Genomic DNA, 25375 nt, shown 5'->3' with positions numbered 1-25375 from the left:
GTACCCAAAAGCCTGGCTTTCCCTTACTCAAGACAAATGGGTACAGTCGATCATATCTGAGGGTTACAAAATTCCCTTTATTCACATCCCAACCCAAAAGATCCCTTCCAGACATTCCACCCGGTCTAAGGGAACAAGCAGCATTAGAAATTTCAAAGCTGCTATCAAAAAGAGCTATCCAATCAGTCCCGGCAGACCAGCAAGGATCCGGAATCTACTCCAAATTCTTTTTGGTACCAAAAAAACAGGGGACTGGAGACCCATACTGGATCTCAGCTACTTAAACAAGTATGTCAGGAAAACAAAATTCCGGATGGTCACGCTACAGTCCATTCTACCCTTCTTGGGTCAGGACAATTGGATGTGCTTGATAGATCTTCAGGACGCGTACTACCACATCAAGATGAACAGATGCTCCAGGAGATATCTCCGCTTCAGGCTGGGAGCCAGTCACTACCAGTTCAGGGCCCTGCCCTTTGGTCTCACTACAGCCCCCCGTGTGTTCACCAAATTCATGGCAGTGGTCGCGGCTCACTTGAGACATCAAGGATTCCAGGTGTTTCCATATTTAGACGACTGGCTCCTTACCGCCACCACCAGACATCAGCTTCTTCTATCCAGGGACTTCCCCATCCAATCTTGCCAAGCTCTAGGCATTTTGATAAATTTCGAAAAATCTGCCTTGTCGCCTTGTCAATCTATTACCTTTATAGGTGCCACCTTAGACACACTCAATCTTTCAGCCAGACTCACAGAGCAGAGTGTGTCAGACATTCGGAACCAAGTTTCCCTTCTCTTACAATGCAACAAAGTCAAAGCCAGACTAGTTTTGAAGGTATTAGGACTCATGGCAGCAGCTATTCCCCTTCTTCCCTTAGCTCGCTTTCCCATGAGGATCCTCCAATGGATGCTGTTTACTCAATGGTCCTTTCAACAGCTCCCGATGTCCCATACCATATTGATAACTCAATCATGCAAGAATCAACTGTCTTGGTGGATCACATCACATCAACTTCTCCGAGGAAGACCCTTCACTCTTCCCCTCCCAGTCACCATGTTGACAACAGATGCCTCCCTGATCGGGTGGGGGGGCATTATTAGGGCAGGACAGTCCAAGGCACGTGGCAACCTTTCGAGTGCCACTTGCACATAAACGTCTTAGAGATGAGAGCAGTGCTTTTAGCGTTGCAAGCCCTTCACGACTCTCTTCCCACTGGGAATATTGCAATTCAAACGGACATGTCCGTAGTGTGGTACATCAACAAACAAGGCGGAACCAGATCATACCCTTTATGTCGAGAGGCACTCAGACTTTGGCAATGGGCGATCTCTTCTCAGCGTTTTCTGATAGCAACGCACATTCCCGGGAAATCCAACGTTATTGCAGACAAATTGAGCAGGGCAATTCTCATGCCCCACGAGTGGTCTCTAAAGAAATCAGTTCTAGAAGAAGTATTCCTAAAATGGGGCCAGCCTTGCTGCGATCTTTTTGCTACTCCCCAAAACAGCAAGTGTCACGACTTCTTCATTCTCTTCCTGTTACCAGGCCATCCCACCAGAGATGCTCTAGTCCACGATTGGCCCCGGGGACGTTTCCCCCCTTTCCACTGATATCTCAACTAATTCAGAAAGCCATCGCCTTGAGAGTGACAATGATCCTCATTGCCCCTTACTGGCCTCGACAGATATGGTTCCCCTTTCTTCATCATTACCTTTTGGAGCAGCCTTGGCATCTGGACCCAGTACCAGATCTGATAACCCACCAATCGGGTCAGCTGCACCAATCTCTGCCCTCTCTAAACCTCACAGCGTGGTTTCTCCGATTCCAACCTTAGAAAGGCTTCCCTCAATATCTCGCTCGGTCCGAGATATCTTGATAGCCTCTCATAAATCTTCTACCCGGAAGATTTATAGTAGCAAATGGAAACGCTTTTCCTTTTGGGCAACGTCAAAAAACATATATCCCTTTACAGCACCTATCCAGTCTATTCTAGATTTTCTGGCAGAACTCTTTCATTTAGGATCATCTGCATCTACCATTAGAGTTCAATTGGCTGCCATATCTAATTTTCATGTTGGTCTCTCGGAGTCTAGCATCATGGCTCACAAACTCTGTAAAGCCTTTTTAAGGGGCGTATTTCTTCTCAAACCTCCAATCAAAGATCCCCCGCCTCAGTGGGATTTGAACTTGGTTCTGGCATCTTTAATCCTTCCCCCCTTCGAACCGGCGGCTTCATGTTCTCTGAAGTTGCTTTCTTGGAAGACACTTTTTCTGGTAGCTATAACTTCAGCGAGAAGGGTATCTGAACTCCATGCTCTGTGCAGTCGTCCTCCTTACTTAGTGTTTCACAAAGACAGGGTATCCCTCCGTACTAATCCATCCTTTTTGCCTAAAGTTTCCTCTCAAATAAACCTAAACCAAATTATTGATCTCCCCGTCTTTTTCCCTAACTATTCAAACAAGTCGGAACAAAAGCTACATTTTTTGGATGTTCATCGCCAACTTAGATATTACTTAGACAGGACTAAACAATTCAGGAAATGTAATCCATTGTTTCTGTCATATGCGGAAGGGAAATTGGGCCTTCCAGTTACTAAAGTATCCCTCTCTAGATGGCTCACCTCTACAATTACCTTAATCTATGAGATCAGATATCAAAAACTACCCTCAAGACCTAGAGCTCATTCAACTAGAGCATTAGCTACATCCGTAGCTTTTCAGGATAGGCTGCCAATAGATTCCATTTGTGCAGCAGCCACCTGGGCTTCTCTTCATACATTCATTTCACATTACAAATTGGAGATGGTTTCCAGAAGCCGTGCCAATTTTGGTTCCACTGTTCTCAAGAGTCTGTTCCGATAGGCCACCCGGGATAAATCCAGCAAGAATGAAGGCAAGATTGACAACTTAACATTAAGAAGTTATGTACCTACCATAACGTTCCATGTTAGTTGTCTTCTTCTCGCCTTCTTTCTTGCGTCCCACCCTCCTTCCCCCAAGCCTGGACAGACCGACAGGAATTCAGTTTGTGTTCTTCCTCTGGAAGTCATTCCCACACGTTCTTCCACCTCTTTTATCCTTTCTGGGGTCTGCGATACTTTTTACGCAGATTGTTTTGAGGTGGGTTTCCCTACTCCATTCTATGGAGACTAGGATTGCTTGGTATAGCTATCAAACGAGATCTGAGTAGTTACCGCCTAGCATTGTGGGATATAGGGGAGCCTCGAGCCGGTGGAATTAGCTCTCGAGCTTTAGTATTGGCCGAGTTGGAGCCGAGGATCGGCTCCGAACCCATCCAGCAAGAAAGAAGGCGAGAAGAAGACAACTAACATGGAACGTTATGGTAGGTACATAACTTCTTCTTTTTTTTTTTTTTTGTGCTGTTTACGGACGTGGGTTTGACTTTTGAGCCTTGCTTAAAAAAGGCACTATGGGGGCAGAAAGAGCCTTGGCCAGTATTCAAAAGCCTAGGGGTGACAGGTGCAAGCCATCTCTTGCGAAGCAACGAGGCTTGTCGACCATGTCGTCCCAGACTGACAGACACTGGATCCCCTTTGAATGGCACCAGAAGCGTAGCCAGTTGTTGAAATTGATCATTTTTTCTTTATAGTGTGGTATCATTCTTGGTGAGGGCAGGATGCTACTCAGGGTCATACCCGCCTGGGCTACATGATCAGAGAGCTCTTCCATGTCTCTTTTCATGTAGTCCAGGGAGGTACGTCTCAGGTCATTCACACCAACATGAACAATGATAGAGTCATATTTGTACTTGTTCTAGAGTGACTTGAGTGCTTGTGTTATGTGGCGGATTCTGGCTCCCGACAGGCAGGTAACAGTAACCTTCTCCTTATCCAGCCTAGTGAGTGGGGACGTCAGTGTGTCTGACTATAGAGTCGCCTATTACTAGTGTGATAGGTATGTTATTTCGCCTTAAGGACTGTGATTGTACGGCACACTGATTTTGTGTTTTATGTGTTGTCTGGTTTGTGACGGGAGGTGCAGGTTTTTTAGGTGTCTGCTTTGAAGGTCTCTGATGCTTTTGCAGGTTTTTATTTAGAGCCTCCGAGTATGATTTTGTGTATTTATGTGTATTTTTTTGCCAGTGCTGGTTTAGTATGTCTTTGTGAGGCTGGAGGTGTGGTGAAAGTGTTAACCTTCTCCTCATGACTGCCAGTTCCAGTCTTGGGTGGAGAGAGCTTAGCCTCCAATTTAGCTATATAGTTGCATCTCTCGCATATGTTAATGTTTTTTGGTAGGTGGAGAGTATTGTCTGTGTACGTGAGGCAGTTGTAACATTGCCTCAGGATACCCAGGTTCACCAGCTGGACTGGAGAGTATACCTGAAATTGCCCATTGGTCATGCCTGAATAGTAGGATGAGCAGCTTAGTCACTTGGTTGGTGAAGGGTGAATGAGCCTTGCCCTGCTGGGCAATGAAGTGTCGGGCTATATTAGTGCTTGCTATTAGGTCTGAGCAAGTGCTGGACTGTAGAATGCTTTTTAAGTGCTTAGGTTGAGAGTTAGACTACTTTCAAGGGAAAAACTGAAGAGGAGACTTGGTGGAGCTGGGAATAATTTAGCCCTAGCTAACCAGCGCTGCCCAGACGTGCAAAACCGTGCAAATGCGATTTTTACAGCAGGGAAATGAGAGAGAAATTAGCCCAAAATGGCCTATAAGCTACTAACATCTGGGCTGGAACCACTTCTCCAGGGACAGATGGCTGCTCAAAGCTCCCTCTCTCACAGGTGAACAGAGAAACCTCCTTCTATCCAAGTAAGGTATGGGCATCTCAGAAACTTGTAACACAGCTCTGAATTCAGCACTAGACTGAAAACTGGACTATACTATTTTAGAAAGATGGGAAACAAGGACATTTCTTTTGGAAAAGATAAGGCAAAAACAGTAAAAAATACACTTAAAACAGCTTTAAACAACTACAAACAGCAAAAAAATACAGTTAAAACAGCTTTAGATGACTACAAGCAATCAGAAAAGGCTTTTAAACAAATTACCCCATTAACCAGTAAAAAAATCTCAAAACTGAGCCCTGTTCCTGTAGTCTTCAATCAGACAAGTTCCAACTGCACACTCCTGCCACTGGGGTGCAGGCGAACCTTCTCCAAAAAAGAAGGCCTGGATTAGTGCTCAAGTTATACAAACAAAGCCAGATTCAGCAGGTCTGAATCTAGTTTATGCGACAGCAAATAAGGCACACCAATTTCAGCAAGAAACAATTCAAATATGCAGGCACTATAAGTCTCTAACCAGAAATTCCCAGCTCAGAAGGGCATAGTCCAGCCTCTCCTCCCACAAGAGTGCAGACCACAAACCTTCTTAATGTAAAATGACTGGCCTGAAGCCCAAGTACTTAAACCAGAACTAATACACTTTTAGAATAACAGACACTGAGCCTTCAGTTGGCAGTTCCCAACTTAGGATGTAAGCTACCTGTACTGCCACAACAGTGCAGACCACAAACCTTCTTAATGTAAAACAACTGGTCTGAAGCCCAAGTGCTTAAACCAAAAGGTTTAGAATGATAGCTACACTTTACTCATTTTCCAATCATACATTTTCCAAAAAGGAAAGTTACTCCTACATATATGGACAAATGCCCCAGATACAGTTACCTCCACAGGCTTTGCTCATTCTGAGTTGGGTTTAATTATGGTGAAACACATGGTAGAGTCTGTGTTCAGTCATGCGTCTACACCATCCTTTCTTGTCCCATCTCAGCTTCTCTCCCAGATGTACAAAACAGCCTGCGGACTCTCATTTAACTGATTTTATTAGCTTTAAGAAAAAAGTGCCCTGGCTACCTGTGTATAGATTTTGCATTATTACAGTTAAGTTGAAGTGGAATGCATTTACTTGTATTTCCTTCAGTGTAACAGTCTTAATATATTTTCACTGAGAATACTTGTTGCTTCTCATTTAAATACTAACTTTACTGCTTCTCCATACAATTACTTCATGGTTCAGTCATTTCTTGATTGCTTGTGCCTGCAGAGACAGTGCAGAGCTCTGGTGGTAAATAAAAAAAAAATAGCTAATATTTTCGGAGTTGGCATTACATAGTTCACTGATGTTTAGATGAGCTATAATTTACCTGATTTTAGTGTACATGTCACCTGTATGCATTGCACCAAGGAGGCCACCATATTTAATGCATTGTATGATCAGGTTATCTTCAGTCTCTTCCCCTTAGCAGCTGAAGATCACAACTTAATACTGTCTATATCTTGGAAATGAAAAAATACTTCACAAACTGAATAAACATAAAAAAAGCAGCCGATGTAACACCACAAACTCTATTTATTAAGCGCTTTTTGTCCAGCACAGTGGTTGGACGACTTCAGATAAAAGAATCAACTTCATAGACACTCTTAAATGTTTCAACAATCCAGTCATGTGACCACTGTCTTAAACAGCTTAACAATGTTCAATTAACACATCACTTGATAAAAGTTCTACCATAGTTAAAAATACAGAGTTAAAAGCCCTGACGAAAGAACAATATAATATGTCTAGCTTTTGTCTTGTGATAGTATAAATCCCACGTATATTACCTTTGAAGTACATCCCTACTTTAATATCACTGGTAATATTCGTCACAGGTAAGATTCTTGTACCTCACATTTAAAGTACCTGTACATACTGCACAGAACTACTTAGTGTAACATACAGTTAACTTCAAGTCATTTATTCACCCATTATTCAGAAAAAAAAATAACTTGCAAATACATTTTCATTTCCTGTATTATCCTTCTAAACACTAATGACAAAGTGGGAAGTTGTACATTACAGTCTTCAACGGATTTAAAATAGTCCACATACTTTCTGTATTTTTTGCTCATCAATTCCTGCATTAGCACTGTTCTCATATTCAAACTACATCTTTTGGAAATGTCACTTTACAGTTCATCTGTATATTTCCTACTTTCAGATTCTTGCTGGACCTCTATCTTGATCACCCAGCACTTTTGTCTGGTTCACGTCCAAGGTGCTACTGGTCTGATGATGTCCTTTTCATTCATTCCTCAACTCTTGTGTTTCAGATCCAACTCTGATGCTTCTATCAGTTCCTTGGATCCAAACTCTCGAGCTCCTTTACCCATAATGCCCCAACAACCTAACATACCTCAGATCTTGTTTGCCACCTTTCAGCTTCAGGTGCGGATCCTTTCACTGACAAGCTTTTGAGAGTTTTGCTAGCATGTTCATGAATTTAACTTCAAATTTCTACCTTAATTTCATTCTCTCTCCTACCTCCCTGGTTTTCCTGCTAGTTTTCCTAGTGTTTTTTTCTATACAGATGTTACTGATTTTTTGGTACTTCTCCTTAGTACCATTACTGGTACATTGCTATTCAAAATTTCTATATTTTAAACCCTTCTCTACTTGTAGTATTTCTTGCACTACTTTTATTGATAGTTGCCATGAAAGGCGATACTGCCAGCACAGCTATCTGGAAATTTGTAAATAATTATATGTCATTGCTGAATATCGAAATTATTTATTTAAGATGCTTGTATTACAAGTGTTTTAGAACTGTATGTCGTGTATATCAAATTGGTGGTACAGAAGTTTGAGTTGGAAAGGTTTTTGCAAGGTGCTGTTTAAAATGTAACCACAGTGTGCCTACTAGAAGAGAACAGAAATGTACATGCACTATTGTAACTGTTTGTTTAAATGCATATATTTTGACAGTGGAAACTGGAATACAGGAGGTTAACTTCAGTCCAGCAAAACTTCACAAAAATAGCTGAAATTAAAATGTTCATCGTGTTTCACTGTTGCAGTCATTACACTTGGGTTATCCTGCTGGCAGGCTACCCGCATTCGGCCTGAATTCCAAAGTCCTGGTCCGGCGTCGGTTGTTGTCGCCTCTTTCCTGACGTCAGTGCGCCAGGGGTATATAAGATGCAGCCAACACCATGTTCTTCAGTCTTTCTTGCCATGCGGTGCCCGAAGCAAAAGCAGTTTGCAAGTGCCGGTCGGCCGACTCCTGAGATTTTCGAAATTGAATTTCAGATCCGAAGTCTTCAATAAAGCTAAGTACCCCGTTGCGGAAACTTTTTTCTTGCTCCAGACCGATGTCAGAAAAAGTTAACAATTGTATTTCTTGTGGGAAGCAAATACCTCATAAGGATTTTCATTCTTACTGTATTCCTTGCCTAGGCCCTGACCACGACGTTACTAGTTGCCGGTTTTGTGCTAGATTTAACCAACGCACTATTAAGCATCGGTACGATTTTGCTTTTCATTACTTTGGCCGAAGGTTTAACTATATAATGCCGTCAGAACAGCCGACGACCGGAGTTCATAAAAAGCACAAGGAAAAAGAAAAGGACAGGCATCCGAGGTCCAAAACCGACAACGAAGCCTCTTCTAGGCCAGTCGCCGGTTTGCCAGTTCTCAGTGAGGCACTTTCGCAGCTCCTGACACCCGCTACCTCGGAGCCACAGGCCGCCTCCGACTCCCACGTGGAGACAACTAGGCCTCTGGATACTCAAGGTATTGGGCCTTCGGAAACTAATCCCTCAGATGGGTTCAGAGCCGCTGATCAGGCATCGGCTTCTGAGGGTGTTTTCAGACTTACACAGCTTTATATCAAGCCAACTTCAGCATCCAAGACAAAGGCTAAAACAGCTTTAAAGACAAGGAAACAAGTACAGCATTCTCCAGGACAGACTTCCATGCCTATGAAACAGATGCTCAAAAAGGCCGAAGACCTAATTACTTTGATCAGGGATTCCCATCCCCCTCCTGATAAGAGGCCTAGTCAAGACACTGAATATGATTCCTCTGATCAGGTTTCCATTTCCTCTGACTCCTCTTCAGAACAGGGATACTCTATTCCTCCCTATGAGGATTCTGATGCTGAAGAATCTATTTTTTCAGCTTCTCCTCCTGAGGATTATTCCTGTGAGGAAACCCTGCATACCATGAGGGATCATTTCCACTGGGAGAGCCAGGATTACTCAGAATCTAAAAAAAGGCTCAGAGACTTTCTTTTACTACCTCAGCACAGACCTCTTGCTATTCCACCTGTTCTAGACATTGTAGATGGTGTACCCATTTATCCCGCGTAATGTCTTGTCAGGCTTTTGGGTACAGTGAAAGTTTTCCCCCGACTTCCTCCAGAGGCGGGCAGGTGGGCAACCCTTCAGGGATGCTAGAAGGGCTTGTCAGAGAAAGATTCTCTGCTGCCCTGGTTCTGCGGACCCCCTCTGGCCCCTGGAGGAAAAGTCACTATGTGAATCAGGCGAGGCTCCCTGGGATTTCTGAAACCACATTTTTCCACTCTACTGACCTTTGGGATATGGTCTGGAAGGAGTGGAAAAACAGACTCCCACGGCAGAGAGAGTCTTGCCTTCCTGTTCACAACTAGTGAGAGTGTCCTTCACCTGTGGTCTAAATAGAAATGAACCGTCAAAGGGGGTGATGGTGAATGACGCTCTAAAGGGCTCCGCAAAATTATACAGCAGCATCCATGCGTGTCTCCTAAGGGCCACGCCTGTGCCTGCGGCTCTACTGACACCATCGGCTGCATAGGAAATGAGCCTCCTGGAGGAGTTAACCACTGAATTAAGGGTCGCCAGCTGAGAAGCTACTTTAGCTTGAACCCCTTCAGCTTATTGATCCTGGAGGGTATCTCCAAGCTCTTTTAAGAGATCCCTATGAAGCCTGGTAAAATGGCATAAGTAATTCAGTGACCTCATGAAGAAGGTCGCTGAAGCAAACATTAGCTTCCCATATCTGTCCATAGTCCTAGACTCCTTGTTAGGAGGATGGACAGAGGAAGAAGTTTCTGCTAATTCCTTTTTAGTGGCCGCTGCTAGTTCCATGGCATCCACGGGAACACCCTTTGTAAGGAACTGTTTGTCAGGGGGTGTAGTAATAAACTTGCCGGGCCTCCTCGGGGTTGGTTCCACTGTATCCGGGGCGGACCAAGCCCTTCGAGCCACCACAGACATTAGTGGATTGAAGGGGGACACCCCCAGGAGGTGGAAGGGCAGGAACCAAACACATCCAGGAATACGGATTCATCCTCAGTAGGGGCTAGGGCAGTCCAGTTCCCCCTCTGCCTAAGCATTTCTAGGATGTCCGAAAAGGAAACATTGTCAGAGGGGGATCTCGGGGACCTTTCCGATCCATCCAAATCCGTATCCGAAGTGACAGACTCAGGGGAGTCAGTGTGCTTCCTCTTGCACTTCCTCTTCCGAGGGGCATCCTCTGAATGATCAGGGGAGGCCTCGGAAGAGGAGGAAACACCTAGGGCTCTGGAGCATCGGTTCCCCACGCTTGGGGTCTGGAGGAGTGACAGAGGTTGACGCAGGCACTACAGGGGACGGAGTCATTGGGGTCGAACGTGGTGCTGACTCATGGGCCAGTACCCTCCTCATGAAATCAAAGGCATCCCTGCCACGATGCAAAGAAGGATCCAGCTCCAAGAAACCGGAATCCTCCTCCGCACCGAGGGGGACGGCTCCAAGGCCGATGTAGGAGCAAAGCTCACCTGCGCCGAAGCTCTGAGAGGGAGAACGGGGTCGGACAAGGGTCTGATGCCACTCGCCCCCTCGGAGCCGAAGAGGGAGTCTCTGCGCCCAGATCCCATGACAAAAGGTACCATCGTGGGGATCAGAGCCGATGACGGAACCGAAGGGGAAATGGTTATCGGTGCCAACGGTTCCATGATTCAAACCCCAACAAACTCTGGCTCAGAGGAGTCGGAGGAGGAACATCGATGGAAGCGGACGGAGCCAACACCTGTTGAGGAGGGCTGGATAACATTTTGGCCAGTGGCTGCGATTTCAACAACCTACTGACCACTCTCTCCACATCGTGGTCCGAGAGTCTAGAGGACCGAGAGGAGTGGGAGGATCTATGACTGCGGTCAGTCTGCAACAGGGGAGACCGAGGGGCCGAATGTATCGACTCTAGAGACGGGGACCTCGGTCTCTTGTGGGTCCGAGACGGCTCTGAAGATGCTGGTGGGGCCGACTAGGAAGCAGCCTCCTCGGTTCCAGCCGGAACCGAGGTAGTCAGTAATGTTTAGGCCAATGATGGCTCTGAGCTGGGACCCGACAATTTGTTCGGTTTAGGAGATTTCACTGGCTGAGCCTTGGCCGGTGAATCCTGAGTCTTAAGGAGACCCCTTAATATCAGCTTATTTTTGCGCTCCTGCAGAACCCTTGGGCTGAATGCGTGGCATACAGCACAAGAGTCCTGCAGGTGCACTGCACCTAAGCAATAGGCGCAAGAGGTGTGCCCATCTGTCAGAGACATTTTCTGACAGCATGAGCCACACTTTTTGAATCCAGACACTTTGGATTCTTTAGACATATCTAGTCTTACACAGAAAGTCTTTGGCCAAAGGCCCAACAACGAAAACTTACAAACACTAATCTACCAAAAACACAATAACTACAGTCAAGAAGTTTATTTTTTTTTTTTAATAGGAAGCCTCTAACTTAAACGGCTACCTATGAAGTCAGAGAGACTAAAACTAAATAGAAAACGTTACAATAAGAAGAGAGAGGAAAGGGGAAGGGGGAGAGGGGAAGAACTCTCTAACTTAAACGAATTCTAAGGGAAAATACAATAACACTAAAAACTACAACAAGCTAGTTAACAATAAAGTCGAAAGACTAAACTATCAAAAAATAACCCCTAATTCGCTAGAAAAAGTATTAAACTAACTTACAGTAGCCTGAGCCAGTAAGAACGAACCTCGCAGCTGAAGCAGCAAATGAGATCTGGGTAGCTAGCGCTAGGCATAATGGGATAAGGTGTAGCCTCGAACCAGTAAACCGCTCTCGAGCTATAGAAGATAGCCGAGTCGGAGCCGAGGGTCAGCTCCGATCCCAACAAGCAAGAAACGAAGGCGAGATAGACAACTTAACATCTAATTTTCTCCTCCTAGTTTCTTTGCTACAACAGAAAATATCATTTTTTTTCTGCATGCCCTTTCTTCAAGTGCCAACTCGACTATTTTTTGAAACAGTTCTTGAAGTCTCATTCTCCCAGTGGTTCCTTAATTTCAGTCTCTGATTTCTGTGTGTGTTAATCATTTCCACTGCTGGAGTAACCTTCAGGCTATTGTGTTTCCTTTGCAGAAAGCAATAACTAGCCAACGTCAGGAAGCTCTGCCCCTCCCCCTATACGCGGATTCATTCTGACTACTTATCTGCTGATTGGCTAATGGAGGTGATGCCTTCCTTGTCTAGTTTCTTCTTCTATGAGAACAGAAGATTACAGATTTGTTGCGTCTGTGTTTTCATGAACCTACACCGGTTCCTCTTGATCCTTCAGCACTGTAACTTGCTTGACAGCCAGCCTGCTACGCTTAAGAAAATAGATTGCATAAAGTTCCTCAGTTTTAGTGTTTTTTTATACTAATCCGAGGTCTGAGCCAGCTTTTGTTTTTCTGGTTAATAGCAAATCCCTCTTCTGACAAGGATGAGAAAGCTTTTGATAGACTTGGGGGGGAAAAGTGTATTCGTCTGCATCATTCGTTTTTAGAAATCTCAACTGTCAAGCTCATGTGTTAAAGTTAATGCTTGCCTCTTTTGAGAACATGAGGAATATGGCATATTTTTCCTCTTCTGATGGAAAAAAATCTTTGTATAACCCGATTACTTCTGGGTCTCAAAAGGCTACCCATGGTGTAAAATGTGCTTATGATTTTGCTGATGGCACTTCAGGACTGCTACTACTGGAACTGTTATGAGGAGGTTTGGTGTGTTACATTCTCTAAACCTTCTTGAAGATGTCAACAGCTTAAAATGTTGAATTCTTCCTTTGACAGTTTTTGGACTCTGTGCTGTAGAGGTCCTCAAGTGTGATGAGAGAGGTAAGCTGATTCAGGAAATTTCTCACATTTTTCAGCTTTCTTTCTTCAAGTTTGTCAAGGTGTTTAATGTTTCCTCTGCAGCCTTTATTAAAAAGCAAAATAGACAAAACACAATAAGCTGCTGATAAGCAGATGTTTAAAAAGTAATAGGGAGTTTTCAAAAAGAAAGGAGGAACCCCCAGAACAAAGGACAGTCTAAAATGTCCAACAGTATTGAGGACTCTTCCCCACCCTAGCATACCAAACCCTTAATCTTTCCAGAAGGTCTGAACCTCCCATTTCTCTCTCTGGCAACAGATGGTTTCAGAAGGATAGGTTCTGAAAGTAATCAAGTTACAAATGGCAGTGAAGTCTCTCCCTGCTTTCTAAGGGACATTCCCCCTTATCTGCCAGATCAAAGGTCCTCTCTTCCCTCTTGTTCTTCAGCACCTTCTAACTTGGCAGGCTGGAGTGATAGAAGCAATCCCTCCTACTGAGGTAGGAGAAGGGCTTTTTCAAGAAAGATTCTGGTGCAAAGAAAGAAGATTCTAGTTGAGTGTTTCTGGTTCTTTCCTTTCTAAACCACTGTTGATACTGCCAAAGGTCAAAATTCTTTCACAGCTTGCTAGCCCTCATGCCCCATTTTTTTCTGACTTTAGATTTAAAAGATGCTTATCATATTCCTATAAAACCAGATTTCAGGTTAAGATTTTCTGTGCCTGCATCCCACTGTCAGTTTTTAGCATTACCCGTTAGTCTTTTGGTGTTTAGCTCCAGTGATAGCCTACTACAGACGGCAGAGTATTTACATTTTTTTCTTATTTAGACAGTGCATCTTAGGTTTTTTCCAAAGTGTTCTAGGGGAACCTACAAAAGTCTTGTTTAACAACAACTGACAGGATTGTTTTCCTTACTTGAGTTTATCTTCCACAGGGAAAAGTAGATCTGTATCTGTATGTATTCCTGAGTTTTTCCACTCAGATTTTTGTCTCGGCCTGGGAATTTCTCAGTATTCTGGGTCTGACATCTATGATTCTCATGATTCCCCTGGCAAGACTCCACATGAGGAAAAATTCATTAATGGCTAAAATCTGTATGGTTACAATGTCAACACTTGCTGACTTTCTAGAGTCTAGTTTTGGGGTTTCGTCTTTCCAGCAGAGAATCTCCCTTTTCACAATTTTGTCAGAATCCTGGTCTTGGGGTACAGTGTCCATGGGTATAAAAATGCAGGGTCTTTACAACAGAAAAGACTGATCAAAACATACGAGTAAGAGATGTTGGCACTTAAATGATTTCACCACACTCAGTCTGCTGTGGTCCCCAGTGCCATTACAAGTCTTTACAGATAACCCGACAGGGATGTGGTACATAAACAAAGTGGAACCAGAACTTGTTCTCTGTGCAGACTGGCCATGGTGTCCTGAGATGTAGGTTTTCAGTGCAGTCTCACTGTACAGGCGTCTTACATACCATCTGCATAAAATGTTTTGGTAGGCAAGCTGAGCAGGACTAGTACAGAACTCACAAATGGAAACTGAATCCAGGGTGGTCTTCCTTGAACATAGCTGTGGGGAACACTTAAGGTAAGTTGTCTTGCCTCGAGTCACAGCAATCATTTGGCAATATTCTGTTATAGGACTCCATGCAAGAATACTTGGAAAACAAATGCATTCTATCTTCCTTGGCAGAAATGTTCTCTACGCTTTTTCCACCCTTTCCACTAATGTCTGGGGTCATTCTGAAGGTTCAGAAGGACTTTCCAAAGTTCATTCTGGTGACTCACTTCTGGCCCAGGCAACAGTTCTCACTTCTGTTGAAAATGGCCAAGAGCTATTATCACAAGCTTCCTCACAGACTGAACCTGCTCACACAGGAGAAAGGGACATCTGATGCTTCTAGACCCCCGAAATCTGCAACTAACAATTTTGGATGATTGGCTCTTAATACCTTTTAGGCATCTGTTTTCACTGGATGAGCAGAAGGTATTGAAGGAGGCAAGAAAACCTGCTACTAGAAAATGATACATTAGTCAATGGAAAATATTTTCTAGCTGGAGCCAAGACAAAGATCCAGCACTTTTTCAGGGCAAGTGTCTCTCTGATCTTACATTATTTGTGTGAGTTGTTATTCTGTGGCCTTTCCTTCTTCTCCAAAGTCCATTTGTTGACCATTTCAGCATGGCTGCTCTCCATTTGAACCTGCTACTCAGGCTGAATTGAGGTTATTAACATGGAAAACAGTGTCACTCATTGCTGTGATTTCTGCAAGGAAAGTACCCAATTTGCAAGTTTTTATGGTTGGTCAACCTCATCTCATTTTCCAAAAAAATAGGATTTTCTTGACAAAGTAATCTTTCATTTATGCCTAAAGTGGTATCCAATTTTACTTTGAGCCAAGCTATCCATCTCCCTGTCTGCTTTCCAGGACCTAAAAATGAAGGCGAAAGGATGCACCATATCTTGGCTGTACACAGGCAACACAGGTACTGACTTGACATAAAATATTTCTTGAACTCTGTTCAGTTCATTTCTTGTGAAGGCAAGAAAAAAGTGAAATGTGTCAAAGCAGACTGTTTACAAATGGTTCTCTCATACTATTACTTTTTTTGTCAAACCCACCACAACAGGCCATTTCCATGCAGAGTCCAGGCTCATTCTGCCAAGGCCTGTGCATCATCTGTGGCTGGTTGGAAAGGATTGTATTTAGAAATATTCAAGAAACAGCAACTTGATCCACTGTGCATACTTTCACAAAGTATATTCCTTTTCCAGGTCTAGAATAGGTTTTGTTAGGTCCATTCTCTAAGAGCTCCAGTCAGCTTATCCTGTTGTAATCTACACACACAGCTAGGGCTCCTGCAGTAGTGATCAGTATGGTGAGCATAGTACCGTTGTGTAAGTAAAATTACCACAATGGTAGAAGTTCTAATGATCACTGCTGCTTCACTCTATTCCCCTTATTTGTGTATGTTTGTGTTGCTAGGGTGAGGACTTCTAACTTTAGTTTCCTAGTATTGATCTGTTGGGGGTTTAAGTTTCCCTCTCTCAGTTGGCATGAAAACATTGAAGGACTTTGTGCCCAAACCTTCCACTGACTTATGGCTGAAAGACTATTCTTAGATATCCCCCATCCTAATTAGTACATATCACTATTTCAACGGTAATAGATGAGACATAGAGGTGATAGAACCATTTACCCTTATTTAAGAAGTCCACATACTGGTTGCAGGCATGAAGACAGATCAAAAGGTGATAAAAGCCCTTACCAGGCCATAATTCTTATCACAGTCAGGTATCTTGCTACTTTACATCCCATTTCCTGTCAAGCTGTCTGTTCAGAATATATTTATGTCTATTGTACATATAAAAAGGCAATGAAAACTCAACTTTAACTGTGACGGAAGAAACAAAGTACATTTAGTCATTTCCTTATTTCCCACAGCCTTACTAGTTATGTCAGGTACTCAACCAAGTAGACATCCACAAAGTCAACTTTCTTTTTCATAAAACCATTTTATTCATGTATTCATCCCAAATATCTCAGGTAAGTTAAAAAACCTTTGTATACCTCTCTATCACCAAATGACCTTAACCCTGTCCTCTGTCAGTGGTCTTTTAAAGTAACTAAAACTTCAAACTAGATTTATTCTTACAACATAATGCAGCAAGCACTACCACTCATTGACATGATCACCCCATTATTCATGCACTATAACCGTACATCCACTCTTAACTTTTTGCATTATTCCCTGTCCCATGTACAGGTCAAAATAAGAAACTGTAATACCACCTGCCCATCTATACCCAACTCTTACCAAAAAACAAACAAACATTAGGGGCAGAGAAAAGGCATGGCAAATACAGAAAATCTAAGTTAATGATGTCACAACTTGCAACAACTATCAGCAACTACAAACACCAGGTTAAAAACGAGCAGCTCACCCTACTATTCAGGCATGACCAAAGGGCAACTTCAGGTGCACTCTCCAGTCCAGCTGGTGAATCTGGGTATCCTGAGGCAATGTTACAACTGCTTCATGTACACAGACAACCCTCTCCTCCTACCACAAAACACTAACATATGCGAGAGATGCAATTATACAGCCAAACTGGAAGCTAAGCTGTCTCCACCCAAGACTGGAACAGACAGTCAAGAGGAGAAGGTTAACACTTGCACCAGACCTCCAGCCGCACACAGATCTACTAAAACAGCACTGGCAAAAAATACACAAAATCATACTCAGAGGCTCTAAATAAAAACCTGCAAAAGCATCAGAGACCTCCAAAGCAGACATCCAAACAACCTGCACTTCCCGTCACAAACTAGACAACACACAAAATACAAAATCAGTGCGCCGCGCAATCACAGACCTTAAGGCAAATAACATACCTAACACACTTAGTAATAGCTGACTCTATAGTCAGGCACACTGAATCCCACTCACTAGGCTGGACAAGAAGAAGGTTACTGTTAGCTGCCTGTCAGGAGCCAGAAACCGCCATATAACGCAAGCACTCAGGTCACGCCAAAACAAGTACAAATATGACTGTGTCATTGTTCATGTTGGTGTGAATGACCTGAGATGTACCTCCCTGGACTGCATGAAAAGAGACATGGAAGAGCTCTCTGATTATGCAGCCCAAGCTAGTATGACCCTGACCCTGAGTAGCATCCTGCCCTCACCAAGAATGATACCTCAGTATAAAGAAAAAGTAATCAATTTCAACAATTGGCTAAGCATCTGATGTCCTTCAAAGGGGATTCAGTGTCTATCATCCTGGGACGACATGCTCGACAAGCTGCGTTGCTTCGCAAGAGACGGCTTGCACCTGTCACCCCTAGGCTTTCGAATACTGGCCAAGGCTCTTGCTGCCCCCATAGTGCCTTTTTTAGGCAAGGCTCAAAAGTCAAACCCACCTCCATAAACAGCACAGTTAAAAAAAAAAAAAAAAAACGAGGGTTATGCTACTCAATGCCAGGAGTTTAAATCTCAAAATGCACGCGCTCGAAGCACTCCTCAGTATGGAGAACGTCGACATCTGTGCAGTAACTTGAAACCTGGTTCAAGGCTCCAGAGAGCACACCAGCACTACTGGGCTACAACTCATACCGCACGTTTCGGCCACAGAACAGGAGGGGTTGTATCCATATTCATCAAGGATACGTACACCTCCAGGTTAGTGACGCAGCATGATACCTCTGAGATCATCCATATGCAACTAACATTGGGCAAATCTGCAGTGCAAATTGTGGCCTGCTACAGATCACCTTCCATGACCCAGGGCCACCACTCCACCTTTCTGGAGTCACTGGAAAACATGAAAATCCTACCGAACACCCTGATATTGGGCGATATCAATTACCCTACCATTCACTGGGAAAACTACTCGAGTACAAATTCCCAGGCCCAGCGCTTCCTGGAATTCATCAACTCAAATGTCCTGGATCAGCTGGTAAACTCCCCTACCAGAGGACCAGTCACAAGTGGTGTCCCACAAAGCTTGATCCTGGGAGACCCCTACTATTCAGCATATGCTTCTGAGAAGTACAGGCAAACACAGGAGGACTATGGCTAACCATGTTCGCTTATGACTGCAAACTGGGAGCCATAATTGACAATCTGGCTGACACGGACATCCTCCAAAAGGGCCTTACTGAGACGGACACCTGGTGTCAAAGTCTTGACCTCAAGCTAAATGCCAAAAAATGCATAGTCATCCCATTTGGGAAAAACAAAACACCCACAAATTACCACATAGGTGGCAGCCCCCTTAATACAGAAGAGGTAATAAGAGATCTGGGGACCCAGGTAGATAGTAAATCTCTCCTTTGACAGTCCTGTCGCCAAAGTAGTTAGGAAATCCTTCTATGTGGCCCATCTAATTACTAAAGGTTTCACATCTAGAAATAGAGGTTGTAGTGCCCCTCTACTCGTCATTCATTAGACCCATCATAGAGTACAATGCCCCATTTGGGATGTACCTCACAAGAGAGTCGAGAGACTATTAGTGCATGGGGCCAACAGTAGCGAAATTAGGTTATTTCAAGAAATCATGGAAGTTATTCTGACCAGCAACTTTGTAATGTTCGACAACACGATTTGCAAGCAACAAATTGGTGTGGCTATGGGTTCACCATGTGGGAGGAGCTATGCTAACTTGGTGCTGGCTAGCTGGGAACATAAAAACATTCTTTCAGATAATGAGTGGTCTGACAGAATAAAGATGTACACAAGATTTTTGGATGACATTTTTATACTGTTTAAGGGTACTGTATCCAAAGCCCAGAGTTTTGTGCAACATCTTAACAGCAGCACCAGTTTTTTCAAGTTCACCCACACATATCATGAGAATTCCATTACGTATTTAGACATTGAGTTAAAAAAGAACATAGAAGAACAGCGCTATGTAGCCAGGATCTACCGTAAACCCACATATTCTAACACCATGCTTCACTACACAAGTTGCCGTCCTATACATCAGAAAAGATCTGTACTTAAAGGACAGCTTGTCCGTGAAGCAAGGATGGTGACTGATGAAGTAACTTTCCTTGAAGAATGTGAGACACTTAGTTATGTTTCTAAAGAGAGGTTACCCAGACACATTGGTCCTTGATTTAGTAAATGAAGTCGTAAACAAAAGGAGAGAAGGGTTTTATAAACCACTTCTTAGACCTACTATTAGGTCAGTCACCTCAGAAGAGGATGTGAATTTGGAAGTAACCACTAATATATATCATGATTGTACACAAACAGTAGGTGTAGCTACTAGAAAGATTTCAAGTAGTTTTGTCACTTCATTTTGTTTGGAAGTCAAAGCAGTTGAGGTTATATTTAAAAGAAACCGGAGCATCTTCTTGATGATGGAACCAGATGTGTTGGAGAAGTTGGGTAATTCACCATCTTTTATCTACAGGAAGAACAGGAACTTGAAACAGATCTTAGAAATGGAACCCCAGACCTGTAGTAGATCTGGTGGTACATTTAAATGTGAAAACTGTAACTATTGCAGATATATAGCAACAGGGACAGAATTCACAGCAGGTTCTTTAAGGTAAAAACTAAGGGTAGATTTAACTGTAACTCTAAATCCGTTGTCTACCTGGCTAGTTGTATAGCCTGTCTGGCATATTATGTTGGTGAGACAGAAAACTAAGAGAGAGGATTTATGAGCACACATACCATATTAGAAAAAAGTCACATTCTAACGCATTGGCAAGGCATTGTGCTGAACACCCAACACACCATTTTCACTTTAGAGTGATTTGTCAGGTTACTGTTAATCTAAAAGGGGGTCCTTTTCATCTAATTTTGGAAAGACAGGAGTTGATTTGGCAACTGCATATCAACTCTTATAACCCCCCAGGTTTGAAGGAAGTCACTTTGCCTGTATTCTGAAATTAAAGAGCCTAATGTGCTAGACAAGTCTTTTGTCTAAGTCTTTTAAACAGTTCTGTTTGTAGTTGAGTAAAAGAATGCAGGTTTTTCGCTTCATGTTTTAAATCTTTTAAAAATATGTCTCATCTTGCATCTAAGCTTGCTTCACCCTTGTTGGTGATTTGTGAAAGTATTATAGTTGAGTCGATCAACACTGGTTAACGTTGAAATTGCAGTCTCTTATTTTATTTTAATTTATTTTGAGTGCCAAGTTCTTTTAGTCCACTTGGAGTGCTCTTGTAACTCATAACAATGTGTTTATAAACTTTTACATTTTTATATATATATATATATATATATATATATATATATATATATATATATATATATATATATATATATATATGTGTTTTTTCCATAGTTTTTTCATCATTTTTATCACATATTTTAAGAGTTACACTCTGTCCACCTAAATGCAGTGATTTAATGTGTCTTTATTTGTGCACAAAAGCAGCAGTACATTTTTGTTCTTTACAGGTTTTCACAGTTGCTGTTTTTGTATTTGACTTGTTGCTGATGTGTCCAAGCATAATTACTTAATTACTTATGCAATACCATTGATTAATGTTTTTTGAAACCACTATGTGGTCTGTATTAAAGTGAGCACTTGTGCTACTGTTGTAGGTCTGAAGAAATCTTCTAAATTAAGACGAAAAGCGCTTAACCGTTTATTTTGTATTATACTGTTTAGTTGCAAAGTAATAAACCTGTTTTTACTTTTTTTCACTTTGGAGACTTTGTGTCATTAAACAGATCCTTTTAGGAGAAAACAAAGCTGTCTTTCTTCATGAGTAATTGGTTTAGAAGTTAATTATTATGAACCGAGAGAAAAGCTAGAGAACAATATTTATATTTAATGGGAAAAACAGACATTCCAAGATTTGCAAGCGAAGACTTGCTGCAACAGTCTCTTCCATAGAGCAGACTGTTGTGTAGGAAAATATTTCCAGTCTTCTCACTCTTTCTCTTGTGTTCTTAAATCCAGTGGCTGCCATGTTGTCCACTCTTTATGTAGTCTGACCAGATAGCTGCGTTTCACTCCACTTTCATTGGCTCTCAGATATTTTTATGGAGGCACTACCATTAAACAAATTAAATTCATTTACCCTTCCAACGTAGTCCATAGACCCATAATACTGAATACCACAGTTAAACTACAGGTGTAGCCAGTTATTCTCTGACAAAATCTCACATAAAATTTGACCCCCTTAGTATTTTAAGCTGGTTATACATTGCGTGTCTCAACCTGCAGTGTTTTGCAGATTTTAAATCTAGACACTTATTAATTGTAGTGCCCGTTATCTATGCAATTAACAACTAAGTACCCATTATCTATGCAATTAACAACTAAGCCCCCCCTCAAAAAAAAAAAAAAAAAAGGAAATATTACCTGTCACCAGAGAGCCTTTTTAGCTTCATTCTTAGCCAGTCTGGTAGCAGTTTTTCTGAGATAGTGTAGTAACTGCCTCGTGTTTTCTGCCAACCCCCTCATAACACTTGCTGGCCCACCTGAAAGAGCTGTACCCACTGTCAGTAAACTGCACAACAACACTACAGTCCCACAGCACCAAAGTACTCCTGCATATGGTGACTTAGTACATTAATCCTTGTTAAGCCTTCGAGACTTTCTACTAACTTACCTCAGGCATTTTGCAGAAATACTAACATCACACCCACATCTGCACTCTTATCTGCTGATGTTGGGAGTCATCTGTTAAGGTCCTGTAAGTCTGCAGCCCATTCTAGATAGGCCTTGGTCATTAGTGACTTGTTTGGAAGACCTATAGGCACAACACTTCTTAGGATGGCAAAGAATAGGGTGACTATTTGTTGCTTCTCTGGTACAAGAATTAAAGATGTTAAAAGGAGCCCTTGGTCTCTGCACTATCCCCATACTCTTGTTAAGAGTATTTGCCCCCTTGTGGGTGAATGATCATAGGCATGCCACCCTAGAGGCTGTCTAGATGAACATTAAGCTCTCCACTCATGGTTTCAAAAAGGACAGGGACATGCAGCATTGAGCAACATTCTACCATCACTAGGAAAGATGCCTAAATTCAAGGTTAAAGTAATTGACTTCAGTAACCAGTCAGCTAGTAAATTTGTGTCATTTTTAAAAGGATCCAATCTATTTCTGCATGGAATGAAGTGGTCAGGTTATGTTAGGGAATGCATGGAATGAGATGGTCAGATTATTTTTAAGGGGATCCACTGAACTTCTGTATGAAAAGAAATGGCCGGGAGACCCACCTGCTGTACCAGAGTGGTGCACATCTTCCAAACATTGGTTTTCACATATTGGCTAAATTTTTTGATACCCCGTAGTGACTTTACAGGCAGAGTTCACCTGTCAACACAGCAAGCGTAATCTGGATAATGTCAAGGTTAACACTACTGAACATCAGAAGTATAGACAACAGTATGCCTGAACTTGAGGCACTTCTTAACTTACAAGCGCTCAACATTTGTGTAACTACAAAAACATTGTTCCATCATAGTGATAGCACTCTGCATTCCAGAGTACAATGCCTACCATGCTTTCAGAACCCCTGTCAGTTGTAGAGGGAGTGTTTGTACTTCACACGATAGAAATTTGAAGCTGTTTGAAGTACTAGTTGCACTCAAAATTTATTATAGCAATAACCCACGCCTAGGTGTGGATAATGCTGGATTTACCCACGGTTGGCATGGTTTGGTCCCGAGGGTGAAGCCCGAGGGACCAAACAAAGCCAACCGTGGGTAAATACAGCATTATCCACACCCAGAAGTGGGTTATTGCTATTATACCATGACATTATTTAAGAAAAGAAACTATTACTTTTCTTAAATAATGGCATAGTATAATGCCTGTTTACTGCCCTTCCGCAGATGTCTGGCATCGCGGCAGTTCTGATGTACTGCGCCTGCGCGTACATCAGAGTTGAGCAAAACGGAGAAAGCAAGATCTCCGTTGCTTTTTACTGTTTTCGCTATGTTAAATGGGTTTAACATAGCGAGACAGTTTTAAAATAAGCAACGGAGATGTCCGTTGCTTATTTTAAAACTGTCTCGCTATGTTAAACCCATTTAACATAGCGAAACAGTAAAAAAAGCAACGGAGATCTTGCTTTCTCCATTGCTTTTTTTTAAAACCTGTCTCGCTATGTTAAATGGGTTTAGCATAGTGAGACAGCTTTAAAATAAGCAACGGAGATCTCCGTTGCTTATTTTAAAGCTGTCTCGCTATGTTAAACCCATTTAACATAGCGAGACAGTGTTTTAAAAGTAGAGTTATACTAATGGAAAAAAGTCCGGGCGACCGGACCTTTTTCCATTACTATAACTCGATTTACAATGTGCACGCTGGCTAATCAGCGTGCACGTTTTGGGGGTGTCATGGTATAATACGTTATAACTAATTATAGCTCAGTATTTATCTCCTCTTCAAAGCATGCAGAATACCTTAACTGTTACAAAATGTTAACAGTTAAATATATTTCTTATGGATGACTTTTAACTAACTGCACATAAACTGGCAGACGTACTTCAAAACACATGCCTAGAAATTTCTGGACTTGAGCATTTGAACAAATTGCTCCCTTACCCAGCAGAGCTGTTCATGTTCTTGATGTCATCTCAGAAATATTTGTTGGAGATATACCACCTCTCTCGTTACCTCTCTAGTCAAATCTTACTATCTTGCTGTGTTCTTTATGAAAACCTGTTTTAAGGCTCCTTATATGTTCTCTACATTCAGGAATTACTCCAGCACCTGTTTACTATTTACTAATCTTATTGATAATTACAAGTGTTATAACTCCACAACAAACCTTGTAATAGAAGCTGCTACCTAAGCTTCTGAATTTTACTGCCTGTTGGATAGATGCATTGAGGCATCCATGCCATTATGATGTAAGCATAACTTCTGGTTTAAAGCTTGATCTGGTAGTTCACTCATATGGATTAACAAACTCTATAATAAAAAGAAAAAGCTCCTGACCATCACTAAATGATATCGACTTCATCATTATGAAGAGGATTTAAAATTGTGCAAGCCTCTCGGACTTAACATTAGGAAAAATAAACTCATGGTTGCAACTATTTCAAAAGACAACCATAAGTCTTCCTCCAGCTATATTAGGAAGTATAGAAGTAATAAACAATACTGTACTGAACTTATCTGCAGGGGTACCATCTTCTCTGACCCTAAGGACATATTCTTGCTGATAAGTTTTCTTGCAGCTTCACTCTATCCATCCCCCACCCCACCCCCATACATATCTCTTTGAGATTAGTTTTGACCAAGTCCCTTTGGCACTATCCAAAGTTAAAAATGTTTCTTCTGTACGTCCTGACATTATACTGGAATGTCCGCAGAAAAAGTGTCGTCAAGCAACACTCCCCCAACTCTTTATGTCTCTGAGGTGCGGAGAATGACAGTTGTGGTGTCCTGTAAAGATTGTCCCTCTTTTTAATATTAAACACATTATGGTGGGTTATTACTAGAAAAATAGAAGGATATTTGAACAGATTTTCTGAGTTTGTGCGCCTGCACAGTTTTGTATATTTGAACAGATTTTCTGAGTTTGTGCGCTTGCACAGTTCTGGATATTTGAACAGATTTTCTGCATTTGTGCACTTGCACAGTTTTGGATATTTGAACAGATTTTCTCAGTTTGTGCGCCTGCACAGTTTTACATCGTTTGCAACTGCCTAGGTATATCTGGCTTGCCTATAAGCAGTACCCATTTTACAGATTTTTGGGAACATGGAATAAGGCTCTCATGTTTCAGACATAACATCCTGCATTAGCACCCTATAAATGCAAGACCTGCATTGGTTCTTTCCAGGAGTAGTTCCACTATTATCATTATCACAAATTCTGGTTGAGAAAATAAACGTAGTAGGTAAACCCAGATGTTATGATTTACTGTTAATAGAACTGCAAATCTTCAAAAAGAGGTCACTAACTGTATCTAAATACATTTGTATTTTATTGAAGTTCCTTTTGGTTTCATAAGAACCAAGAATTGCATTTGACTTTAATATAGTGGTTTCATCTCTCCATGTTTTAAAGTGATACCAGCAAAATTAATACATAGTCTTAGAAGAATGTCAG

General features: G+C 42.1%; 1 protein-coding gene across 1 annotated transcript in view; it reads left to right on the top strand.

Moving 5' to 3' along the window:
• Positions 1–25375, top strand: part of GPCPD1 (glycerophosphocholine phosphodiesterase 1) — a 1148488-nt gene that overhangs the window by 741819 nt on the left and 381294 nt on the right. The gene's annotated exons all lie outside the window — the stretch shown is intronic.

Source organism: Protopterus annectens, chromosome 1.part2 (genome assembly GCF_019279795.1).
Source record: "Protopterus annectens isolate FY-2018-M chromosome 1.part2, PAN1.0, whole genome shotgun sequence".
NCBI lineage: Eukaryota > Metazoa > Chordata > Ceratodontiformes > Protopteridae > Protopterus > Protopterus annectens.
This window is presented reverse-complemented; position numbering and strand designations above follow the sequence as displayed.